The sequence below is a fragment of the Bison bison genome, unplaced genomic scaffold (assembly GCF_000754665.1).
Source record: "Bison bison bison isolate TAMUID 2011002044 unplaced genomic scaffold, Bison_UMD1.0 scf7180017863606, whole genome shotgun sequence".
In the NCBI taxonomy this organism is placed as follows: domain Eukaryota; kingdom Metazoa; phylum Chordata; class Mammalia; order Artiodactyla; family Bovidae; genus Bison; species Bison bison.
This window is the reverse complement of record NW_011494178.1, coordinates 727,075-738,725: the sequence shown is the minus strand read 5'-3', so window position 1 is coordinate 738,725 and position 11,651 is coordinate 727,075.

Sequence of the window (11,651 nt, the reverse complement as noted above, 5' to 3'; positions counted from 1 at the left end):
GCCATGAAGTGATGGGACTGGATGCCATGATCTTAGTTTTCTGAATGTTGAGCTTTAAGCCAATTTTTTGCTTTTTAGACTTATGTTGATCTCTTTTTTAGTAGGTAAAATATTTTAAAATACTAGTAATGTTTTGATTTGTCAGGTGCAAAAGATTTTGAAGATGATTTTGACATTTAATGGTATCTATTGACATAAGAATTTTTTGATATTGAATACTCTTCTAAATTTCTCATTTATATAAAAATATTTTGTTACTTTGTGGGTGTAGCACAAATGCTAATATTTCCTCAGCATTTCCATGGAAATAAATGAAGTAGAAGGAAAGTGTGTTTGTAGGTTGAAGAGATCAATAATTTTTCTGTCAGAAAGTGGAATTGGATAGAAATAATAGGGTGGTTCATGTGTAAATCAATTTAAGTTTTTAAAAAGGAACTGCTTATTGAAATATAACATATCCACAGAAAGTGTGCAGTTGCTGAGTTGGCAGTTCCCCACATTTTCATGGAGGAAATGTACCAAGGTCAGTAGGTGAAAGAAACCCTACCAGATTCCCTGAGGGTCCCTGTGCCCCTCCCCACGTCAGCCTTCCTCTACCTCCAGGGTCATCACTATTCACACTCATAACAACTTAGATTAGTTTTGCTTTTATTTGCTTATATTTGAGCTTCATATAAATAGGAGCTACTTTATCCAGGTATGCTGCTGCTGCTGCTAAGTTGCTTCAGTCGTGTCCGACTCTGTGCGACCCCATAGACGGCAGCCCACCAGGCTCCCCCGTCCCTGGGATTCTCCAGGCAAGAACACTGGAGTGGGTTGCCATTTCCCTCTCCAATGCATGAAAGTGAAAAGTGAAAGTGAAGTCGCTCAGTCATGCATGACTCTTAACAACCCCACGGACTGCAGCCCACCAAGCTCCTCCGCCCATGGGATTTTCCAGGCAACAGTACTGGAGTAGGGTGCCATTGCCTTCTCTGTTATCCAGGTATAATTCACAATTAACCTGTTTAAAGTTTGTAATTCAGCAACTTTTAGTATATTATTTCATATGTTCATGGAGATGTGCCGCCGTCACTGCAATCTGTTTTGTAACATTTTTGTTACTAACAAAAGAAACTGCGCATCCCTCAGCCATCCCCTTCCAACCCTTCTGACCCTGCTCCAGCCCTAGGCCACCCCACCATCCTTCTTTGATCATCTTTTTTCTGGGTCCTTTATTCTATTCCTGTGGCATTTTACATTCGTTTAATTCTGGATATTAAACCAGCCTCACATTTCTCGGATAAATCTGATATGTATTTTCTTTGCTTTCTTTCCCTCAGCGTTTGTTTGTGGATTTACCTATGTTGCATTAATTGTGAATCGTATCGTATTTATTCTCAGTTTGTCTGTTATTTCTCTTGTTGGTGGACACTTGGTGGGCCCAGAGGGCTTGCTTATTAGGAGTAGTGCTGCTTTGAACGTTCTTTTGTTTGTCCTTTAGTGAAAGTATGTTTGCATTTTTTGGGTATAGACTTGGATTTGGAAGTTACAGTCAATGTGGTTGCCTGTGTTCAGGTTGAATAGATACTTCAGAACAGTTTTCCGCATCAACAGTGTGGGCACTTTCTGTAGATCTGTCTTTTAGCCACCTCTTGGATTGTCTATGCTTTTTCCTTTAGTTACCCTCTGGGGTTTATAATGGTGTCCTATGATAGTTTTAATGTGCCTTATCTGATGACTAATGAAGTTAAGCACCTTTATATATATTTTTGGGGGTTTGGCTAATTTTCAAGGTGTTTATACAGTGTTCTGCCCATTTTTCTAATGAGTTATTGCCCTTATATTTTATTTCTATAGTAACAGTTTATATATTCTGGATATCCATCTTTGATTTCAGTTACCTTTTCTGTGATTGAATTTACTTTCTTAATGGTATGTTTTGATTAGCAGATGTTCCCAGTTTAATTATAATCATTTTTCCTGTGTGTTAGCATTATTGTTTGTTTATTATATAAACAATTATAATAGCATTATAATAATAGCATTATTATAGCAAATAATAATAGCATTATTGTTATTTAATAGCTCTCTTCTTATGCAAAGGTCATAAGATGATCTCCTGGGTTTCTTCTTGAATGTTTTCTTTTTACTTTTCTCATTTATATTGTTATCTATCTGAAATTGGCTCTGCGTATGATATGTGAACTTACTTGAAAAGTAACACTTTCAAATTAGAAGCATTGTTTTAAGTAGCAGATGAACTCGGCAGTAATCATGCCTGCGTGTACTGCTCCATGACACCGTGGCGGACACATCATACATGTGACATGTGCAACATTTCCCCAGTTTTACAGATCAGGAAATTGATAATGAGGTGAAATAAGCAAATTGCTGTGAGTCTCCTTGTTCGATCTGTCATTTGCCTGTAGTTCTTAGAGGTTAATAGAGCAGCCTGTGATGGTGGTGTGGTGCTGCCAGGGGACAGAGTGGGCCTGGGGCAGTCACGGAGGGCCTCGTGACTCACAGAGCAGCAGATCCTGTGACCTTTCCATCCCCTGGTGAGTGCTGCAGATGCAGTAGGTTTGAGTGTCAGCTCAGGGGCACACAGCTTGGGGAATCCCAAGCAGTAAGGAGTCTGGCTTGGTTGGTCCTGAGGGGAGCAGATTGCTGTCTGCAGTCTCCATGCTATCTGTTTTACATATGGCAATGTAAGATTCCATGTCTGCAACCTCCATGTCTGCAGTCTACGTGCCCCAAGGAAAGAGTGTGGGTGCCTTGCGTTCTCTGTTACCCAGCAGCACTGGGGTTACCTCTCTGAGTACATGGCTCCTTGGTCCTGAGGGACCTGACCTTGTAATTCTTATTTCTGCTGCAGCAGCCTGAATAATGGATATTTTTGTATGTGTTTAATCTATACCTTTTGTTAAGAACGTGAAAAAAATGTGTTTGTAAAAGTGCCAGTGAATACAATTAGTCATCCAGGTTGTATCTTGGCAACTCTGGCCGTTAGGGGAGAGACAAAGGTCACTGGGGTCAGATGAAGGAGTCTCACAGTGTTACTGTGTCCAGTACTTTACATTTTTTTGCTAAAGAAGAAAGAAATGTGTAGCTATTGTAACTTTCCTCTGCTGCTGCTGCTCAGTCGCTTCAGTCGTGTCCAACTCTGTGCGACCCTATAGACGGCAGCCTACCAGGCTCCCCCGTCCCTGGGATCCTCCAGGCAAGAATACTGGAGTGGGTTGCCATTTCCTTCTCTAGTGCATGAAAGTGAAAAGTGCAAGTGAAGTGCTCAGTCGTGTCCGACTCTTAGCGACCCCATGGACTGCAGCCCACCAGGCTCCTCCATCCATGCGATTTCCAGGCAAGAGTACTGGAGTGGATTGCCATTGCCTTCACACATAACTAAACACTGATGTAATGCCCACTCCTAGTATAAAGGTGAAATAAGAGGAAAAGACTTTATGATAAAGTAATACATTGTTTCAATAAGCACGTGCTTAAACATGTATGTAGTCAGTGACTTAATGGAAAAAGGAGAAACTTGTGCACACTTAGCATGAATGTGTTTGTTTATATGTAACTTTTGGTTGGTGCAAAAGTAATTGCAAGTTTGCATTGTTGAATTTTGCTGTTTGATATTAGAATACATTCTTTTATTTTAATTTGTTTTTTTTATTGAAGGATAATTGCTTTACAGAATTTTGTTGTTTTCTGTCAAACCTCAGCATGAATCAACCATAGGTATACGTATATCCCCTCCCTTTTGAACCTCCCTCCGAACTCCTGCCCCACCCCTCTAGGTTGATGCAGAGCCCCTGTTTGAGTTTCCTGAGACATACAGCAAATTCCCATTGGCTATCTATTTTGCATATGGTAATGTAAGTTTCCATGTTACTCTTTCCATACATCTCACCCTCTCCTCCCCTCTCCCCATGTCCATAAGTCTATTCTCTTTGTCTGTTTCTCTACTGCTGCCTTGTAAATAAATCCTTCAGTACCATTTTTCTAGATTCTGTGTATATGCATTAGAATACTATATCTATCTTTCTCTTTCTGACTCACTTCACTCTGTAGAATGGGTTCTAGGTTCATCCACCTCATCAGAACTGACTCAAATGTGTTCCTTTTTATGGCTAATATTCCATTGTGTATACGCGCCACAACTTCTTTATCGATTCACCTGTAAGTGGACATCTAGGTTGCTTCCATATTCTAGCTATTGTAAATAGCACTGCACTGAACAATGGGATACATGTGTCTCTTTCAGTTTTGGTTTCCTCAGGGTATATGCCTAGGAGTGGGATTGTTGGGTCATATGGTGGTTTTATTCCTAGTTTTTTAAGGAATCTCCAAACCGTCTTCCATAGTGGCTATATCAATTTACATTTGCACCAGCGGTGCAGAAGTTTCCCTTTTCTTCACACCCTCTCCCAGCATTTATTGTTTGTAGATTTTTTGATGATGGCCATTCTGACCTGAGTGAGGTAATATCTCACGGTGCTTTTGATTTGCATTTCTCTAATAATGAGCAATGTTGAGCATCTTTTCATGTGTTTGTTAGCCATCTGTATGTCTTCTTTGGAAAAATGTTTGTTTAAGTCTTTTTCCCACTTTTTGATTGGGTTGTTTGTTTTTCTGTCATTGAGTTGTATGAGCTGCTTGTATATTTGGAAATTAATCCTTTGTCAATTGTTTCATTTGCTATTGTTTTCTCCCATTCTGAGGGTTGTCTTTTCGCCTCGCTTATAGTTTCCTTTACTGTGCAAAAGCTTTTAAGTTTAATCAGGTCCCACTTGTTTGCTTTTGTTTTAATTTCTGTTACTCTAGGAGGTGGGTTATAGAGGATCGTGCTTTGATTTATGTCATCAAGTGTTCTGCCTATGTTTTCCTCTAAGAGTTTTATAGTTTCTGGTCTTACATTTAGGTCTTTAATCCATTTTGAGTTTATCTTTGTGTATGGTGTTAGGAAGTGTTCTAATTTCATTCTTTTAAATGTAGCTGTCCAGTTTTCCCAGCACCATTTATTGAAGAGCCTGTCTTTGCCCCATTGTAAATTCTTGCCTCCTTTGTCAAAAATAAGGTTCCCATTTGTGCATGGGTTTATTTGTCGACTTTCTGTCTTGTTCCATTGATCTATATTTCTGTTTTTCTGCCAGTACCATACTGTTCTGATGACTGTAGCTTTGTAGTATAATCTAAAGTCAGAAAGCTTGATTCCTCCAGCCCATTCTTCTTTCTCAAGACTGCTTTGGCTATTCGGAGTCTTTTGTGTTTCCATATGAATTGCGAAAATTTTTGTTCTAGTTCTATGAAAAATGCCATTGGTAGTCTGATAGGGATCTCACTGAATCTGTGTATTGCATTTGGTAGTATAGTCATTTTCACAATATTGATTCTTCCTACCCAGGAACATGGAATATCTTTCCCATCTGTTTATGTCATCTTTGATTTCTTTCATTAGTGTCTTATAATTTTCTGTATACAGTTCTTTTGTCTCCTTAGGTAAGTTTATTCCTAGATATTTTATTCTTTTTGTTGCAATGGTGAATGGGATTGATTCCTTAATTTCTCTTTCTGATTTTTCATTGTTAGTATATAGAAATGAAAGTGATTTCTCTGTATTGATTTTGTATCCTGCAACTTTGCTAAATTCACTGATTAGCTCTAGTCATTTTCTGATACTATCTTTAGGGTTTTCTGTGTACGGTATCATGTCATCTGCAAACAGTGAGAGCTTTACTTCTTCTTTTCCAATCTGGATTCCTTTTATTTCTTTTTCTTCTCTGATTGCTGTAGCTAGGACTTCCAGAACTATGTTGAATAATAGTGGTGAAAGTGGACACTCTTGTTTTGTTCCTGATCTTAGAGGGAATGCTTTTAGTTTTTCACCATTGAGAATAATGTTTGCTGTAGCCCTATCATCATACATGAATGGATGCTGAATTTTGTCAAAGGCTTTTTCTGCATCTATTGAGATGATTGTATGGTTTTTATCTTTCAGTTTGTTAATATGGTGTATCACATTGATTGATTTGCGTATATTGAAAAATCCTTGCATTCCTGAAATAAACCCAACTTGATCGTGGTATATGAGCTTTTTAATGTGTTGCTGAATTCTGTTGCAAAAATTTTGTTGAGGATTTTTGCATCTATGTTCATCAGTGATACTGGCCTATATATTTTCTTTTTTGTGTGTTGTCTTTGTCTGGTTTTGGTATCAGGGTGATGTTGGCCTCATAGAAAGAGTTTGGAAGTGTTGCTTCCTCTGCAATAGTTTGAGAGAATTTTAGAAAGATAGGCATTAGCTCTTCTCTAAATGTTCAATGAAATTCTCCTGTGAAGATATCTGGTCCTCAGTTTTTGTTTTTTTTGGGAGATTTTTGATCACAGCTTCATTTTGGAATACACTCTTAAATGTGGTTATGTTATACATCATTTTAATGTGTGTTTCTTGCTTTTTTTTGCTAATGACATTACCTGCTATATATTTTATATTTATTTTAGACTATGGAAATAATGTTAAACAAAAAAGCAAATTTGAGCGATTTTCTTATTCCAGTTCAAAATGGGTCGTAAAACAACAGAATCAACTTGCAACATCAGCAACTCATTTGTCCCAGGAACTGTTAATGAACATATAGTGCAGTGGTGGTTTAAGAAGTTTTGCAAAGGAGAGGAGAGCCTTGAAGATGAGGAGCATAGTGGCCAGTCACTGGAAGTTGACAATGACCAACTGAGAGCAATCATCAAAGCTGATCCTCTTACAACACAAGAAGTTGCCGAAGAACTCAGTGTCGGCCATTCTATGGTCGTTTGTCATTTGAAGCAAGTTGGAAAGGTGAAAAAGTTGGATAAGTGGGTGCCTCATGAGCTGACCAAAAATCAAAAAAATCATTTTGAAATTCTGTCTTCTCTTATTTTATGCAACAACAATGAACCATTTTTTGATCGGATTGTGACGTGTGACAAAAGTGGATTTAATATGACAACTGGTGATGACTAGTTCAGTGGTTGGACCAAGAATAAGTTCCAAAGCACTTCCCCAACTTGCCAAAATTTGCACCAGAAAAAGGTCATGGTCACTGTCTGTTGGTCTGCTGCTGGTGTGATCCATTACAGCTTTCTGAATCTTGGTGAAACCATTACATCTGAGAAGTATGCTCAGCAGATCAGTGAGATGCACTGAAAACTTCAGTGCCTGCAGCCAGCACTGATCAGCAGTTGTTTTTCAGTTGCTAAGTTGTGTCTGACTCTTTGTGACCCAAAGAACTGCAGGGCACCAGGCTTCCTTGTCCTTCACTATGCACTCAGCCTTCTTTATGGTCCAACTCTCACATTTGTCCACGACTACCGGAAAAACCGTACGTTTGACTATTCAGACCTTTGTCGGCAAAGTTATGTCTCTACATTTTAATATGCTATCTAGGTTTGTCATAGCTTTCCTTCCAAGGAGCAAGTGGCTTTTAATTTCATGGCAGCAGTCACCATCTCCAGTGATTTTGTAGCCCAAGAAAATAAAATCTATCACTGTTTCCACTTTTCCCCCTTCTATTTGATCAACAGAAAGGGCCCAGTTCTCCATGACAGTGCCTGACCTCATGTCACACAATCAATGCTTCAAATGTTGAACAAACTGGACTACAAAGTTTTGCCTTATCTGCCATATTCATCTGACCTCTCACCGACTGACCACCACTTCAAGCATCTTGACAACTTTTTGCAGGGAAAACGCTTCCACAACCAGCAGGAGGCAGAAAATGCTTTCTACAAGTTAATAGAATCCCGAGGCACAGATTTTTATGCTATAGGAATAAACTTATTTCTTGTTGGCCAAAAATCTATCAGTTGTAATGGTCCCTATTTTGATTAGTAAAGATATGTGTGAGCCTAGTTATAATGATTTAAAATTCACGGTCTGAAGTCACTATTATGTTTGCACCAACCTAATAAATGTTGGCACATTTCATTCACAGTTGACATTAAAGGTAAGAGCTACATGAATGTATCTACGTTTAGAGAATCACTATAAATGCAGCTATTTTAGCAACTCTTATACCATCTTAGGGGCTTCCCTGGTGGCTCAGTTGGTAAAGAATCTGCCTGCAATGTGGGAGGCCTCGGTTCAATCCCTGGGTTGGGAAGATCCCTGGAGGAGGACATGGAAACCCACTCCAGTATTCTTGCCTGGACAGAAGAGCCTGAACTATATATAGTCCATGCAGTCACAAACCTGGCAGCTGCAGTCCATGGGGTTGCAAAAAGACATGACTGAGCACACATACCATCTTTAACATTTGTCCTTCATGAAATGATTTTCCAAAATAGTGAAAAAAAGAAAAGAAAAGAAAAGCTCTTTGTAAAGCTTAAAAAAAACAACCCAAAATACAGCTCTCTTTATATGTATGTGAGCCTGAGCATAATATATTAAGTATTTTTCCTTTTTCTTTTTCTGGGAGGGGGGGGCGTTTTTAAATTTTTATTTATTTATTTATTTATTATTATTATTATTACTTTTACTTTACAATATTACAGTGGTTTTGCCATACATCAACATGCATCCGCCATGGGTGTACACGTGTTCCCCATCCTGAACCCCCCTCCCACCTCCCTTCCCATACCATCCCTCTGGGTCATCCCAGTGCACCAGCCCCAAGCTTCCTGTATCCTGCATGGAACCTGGACTGGTGATTCGTTTCTTATATGATATTATACATGTTTTAATGCCATTCTCCCAAATCATCCCCTCCCCCACAGAGTCCAAAAGACTGTTCTATACGTCTGTGTCTCTTTTGCTGTCTCGCATACAGGGTTGTCGTTACCATCTTTCTAAATTTCATAGATATACATTAGTATACTGTATTGGTGTTTTTCTTTCTGGCTTACTTCACTCTGTATAATAGGCTCCAGTTTCATCTATCTCATTAGAACTGATTCCAATGTATTCTTTTTAATGGCTGAGTAATACTCCATTGTGTATATGTACCACAGCTTTCTTATCCATTCATCTGCTAATGGACATCTAGGTTGCTTGCATGTCCTGGCTATTATAAACAGTGCTGTGATGAACATTGGGATACACGTATCTCTTTCAATTCTGGTTTCCCCGGTGTGTATGCCCAGCTGTGGGATTGCTGGGTTGTATGGCAGTTTATTTTTTCTTTTTAAATGACAGAGGTAAGCTCTTGCTCAGATAATTATGTGTAGACTGGCTGACCCGAGAGTGTCTGGAGAACCATCTCAGTATCAGGCCAGGCAGGACCAGGCTTCGTTGTACAAGGATGTCCTGAGTGTTGCAGGGACTCTAGCATCAGGGGTTCTGTTCTTTAAATGCCGGCAATAACCCCAGTCATCATAAGTGCTCTCTCAGACTTGCCAGACTCCCCAAGGACAGTATCCCCTGAGAACCCTAGTCCTAGGGCACTGAACCTTTGCATGTTGAGTGCCCACCTCATGGAGGACCATCCTGGACCAGCAGGTGGGCAGCACTTAGCTGTGGCATTTTCCAGAATCACCGAGATCAAACTGTGCTGTTCAGCACTCCTGCTGTATTTATTTTACCTCCTTTAAGTTGCCTGGACTCAGCTGTCTTTCAAAGTGTTTTTTCAGGAAATTAGTTTAGAATTATGCTTTGAATAGAAGCAAATGTTATGGGATCACCCATTCAGATGCTAATAATGTTTCCTGTTTGTGATGAATGATAAAAGAAATTGAAATGGTAGAAGCCTATTTTTCCCCTCTTATTGGTGGCTGGCTGTCATTTTGGGACTGACAGAAGGTTTTTGGGTTGTTAGACATGTTTTTGTAGTGGCAGTAGCATTCTTTTTCATTTAAAATAGTTTCATTAAATATTGTACAGATATAAAAATATTTCTAAAATATATATGAAGTATGAAAAAATGATAACTGTTTTTTAAAAAAATTGAGACCTCACGATCTTACAAAGTTCTCTGTGGGCTTCTCTTTGATTTTTGTTCCTCACAGAAGTAATCCCTTACCTTGTACAAAAAACTTAAATAGTTTTGCTAAAAATATTTCTATTCCCTAAACAAAATATTGCTTCATTTTCCAAGTATATGAACTTTATATAAATGGAATCATGGTGTATTTTTCCTCTCTGATTTACTCTTGTGCCTTGTAGTTCAGTACTTTGAGATTCATCTCGTTTGCTTGTAGCTGAGCTTCGTTTGTTAGAAGTGAGCATATCACAGTTGATTTCTCCATTTTCAGCCATGTGAATATTTTCGTTGTTTCTGGCTTTGTTGTCACAGGGATTCTGTGCATATTCTTGTTCATGGCTCCTGACACCTGTGAACCCTTGTCGTGTGGAAGACCTGTTTCTTCGTTACTAGGTGATGCTCAACTGCTTTCCAGGGTCACTGTGCCCTTTTCTACTCCCACTAGTCCTGGTCAGGCCCTTGGTTTCTCTTAGTTCTTGGCAGCACTTGTCATAATGGGGTTAAATTTTTTTTGCCCGTCCTTTGGATGTGACGTGATATCTCATTTCATTTGTATTTTCTGATTTTTCATGAGATTGACTATTTTTTATGTTTGTTGCCCATACATATTTCCTACTGTGACAGGTACTTATTGAAAAATTTTGTTGATTTTTCTACTTGATTATCTTTTTATTGCTGATTTTTAGGAATCAGTATTTTGGATGTAAATCTTATATCATTTATTTTATTTTTTATCATTTATTTTAATACATATTTCAAATTTACCTTCCCATTGTGTGTTTGTCTTTCCATGTTTTTTATGGTTTCTTTTAATGAGGGCTCCCCTTGTAGCTCAGCTGGTAAAGAATCCATCTGCAATGCAGGAGGCCCCAGTTTGATTCCTACGTCGGGAAGATCCCCTGAAGAAAGGATAAGCTACCTGTTCCAGATTCTTGGGCTTCCCTTGTGGCTCAACTGGTAAAGAATCCATCTGTAATGTGGGAAACCTGGGTGCGATCTTCCCAATGTGTACTTGTCTTTCCATGTTTTTTATGCTTTCTTTTAAAGAACAGAAATTCTTATGTTTAGTCAAGTCCAGGCCTTAATCTTGTTCTGTGTAGCTAGTGGTTATGTCACTGAGCTGTGGGTGAGCAGACGGACACCCTGAAATGAGCGCAGTCTGGTGAAGGGACTGGGGAAGCCACTGCCCTCTGAGTGGGAAGGGCAAGGTGCAGCCATGCGGAGCTGCTTGCCTAGCTGTGGTTGTTAGAGTTCTTGAGCAACTGAAAATTTGTTTGGAACCTAGGCATCACCAACCCCCTAATCATCGAAGAGGGCATTGGGCAGTGAAGGCCCCAGAGTCACTGTCTTCCTGCGTGTGCCCGTGTGTACAGGGTGTCAGGGCATGCAGCTGCTTGCCCTGAACATAATACATCTGAGGGCCCTCCCTGCTGCTGCTGCTGCACTGAGTTCAGCTGTAGCCCTGCGGAGCAGTGTTCCCTGGTATGACTGTGCTGGTTTCTGTATTGACTCCATTGTGGAGATGCATCAGAGTTGTTTGCAGCTTCCAGCAACAATGAGTGAGACTGCCCTGGATGTCCTATGAATGTTTGTATGTGAAATTTGTCCTCATTTCTCCTGGATGGTTTCATTTCAGGATCAAGATGGGGATGGTGGCTTGAGGGGAAAGTGTGTGTGAGCTTCTCTGAAAACAGCCAAACCCTTTCCCTATGT